The following is a 1,207-nucleotide window of genomic DNA, read 5'->3' on the forward strand; positions in this document are numbered from 1 at the left end:
AGATGGCAACCCACTCCAATGTTCTTGCCTGGAGAATCCCAGGGACGGGGGAGCCTGGTGGGCTGCTGTCTATGGGATCACACAGAGTCGGACATGACTGAAGCGACTTAGCAGCAGCAGCAGCAGCTGATATTGGAGACTGAGACGTGGGTTTGACTCCTGGGGAAGGAAGATCCCCTGGAAGAGGGCATAGCAACCCACTCCAGTATTCTTGCCTGGAGAATCCCATAGACAAAGGTACCTTGTAGGCTACATTCCCTAGGGTCCCAAAGAGTTGGATATAACTGAAGCGACTTAGCACATACATATCTAGTTCTATCAGCCTTAGAAAGCATCACTACAAACAAAGCTAGTGGAGGTGATGGAATTCCAGTTGAGCTATTTCAAATCCTGAAAGATGATGCTGTGAAAGTGCTGCACTCAATATGCCAGCACATTTGGAAAACTCAGCAGTGGCCACAGGACTGGAAAAGGGCAGTTTTCATTCCAATCGCAAAGAAAGGCAATGCCAAAGAATGCTCAAACTACCGCACAATTGCACTCATCTCACACGCTAGTAAAGTAATGCTCAAAATTCTCCAAGCCAGGCTTCAGCAATAAGTGAACTGTGAACTTCCTGATGTTCAAGCTGTTTGTTTTTTTTTAATTTTATTTTATTTTTAAACTTTACAATATTGTATTAGTTTTGCCAAATATCGAAATGAATCTGCCACAGGTATACATGTGTTCCCCATCCTGAACCCTCCTCCCTCCTCCCTCCCCATACCCTCCCTCTGGGTCGTCCCAGTGCACCAGCCCCAAGCATCCAGTATCGTGCATCGAACCTGGACTGGCATCTCATTTCATACATGATATTTTACATGTTTCAATGCCATTCTCCCAAATCTTCCCACCCTCTCCCTCTCCCACAGAGTCCATAGACTGTTCTATACATCAGTGTCTCTTTTGCTGTCTCGTACACAGGGTTATTGTTACCATCTTTCTAAATTCCATATATATGCGTTAGTATACTGTATTGGTGTTTTTCTTTCTGGCTTACTTCACTCTGTATAATAGGCTCCAGTTTCATCCACCTCATTAGAACTGATTCAAATGTATTCTTTGTAATGGCTGAGTAATACTCCATTGTGTATATGTACCACAGCTTTCTTATCCATTCATCTGCTGATGGACATCTAGGTTGCTTCCATGTCCTGGCTATTATAAA

At 43.9% G+C, this 1,207-nt stretch overlaps 1 protein-coding gene across 1 annotated transcript in view; it reads right to left on the reverse strand.

Moving 5' to 3' along the window:
• The window catches only part of F13B (coagulation factor XIII, B polypeptide), a 64,976-nt gene that overhangs the window by 18,405 nt on the left and 45,364 nt on the right, over nt 1–1,207 (reverse strand). The window lies entirely within an intron of this gene.

This window comes from Bison bison, unplaced genomic scaffold (genome assembly GCF_000754665.1).
Source record: "Bison bison bison isolate TAMUID 2011002044 unplaced genomic scaffold, Bison_UMD1.0 scf7180017864524, whole genome shotgun sequence".
NCBI classification, from domain to species: domain Eukaryota; kingdom Metazoa; phylum Chordata; class Mammalia; order Artiodactyla; family Bovidae; genus Bison; species Bison bison.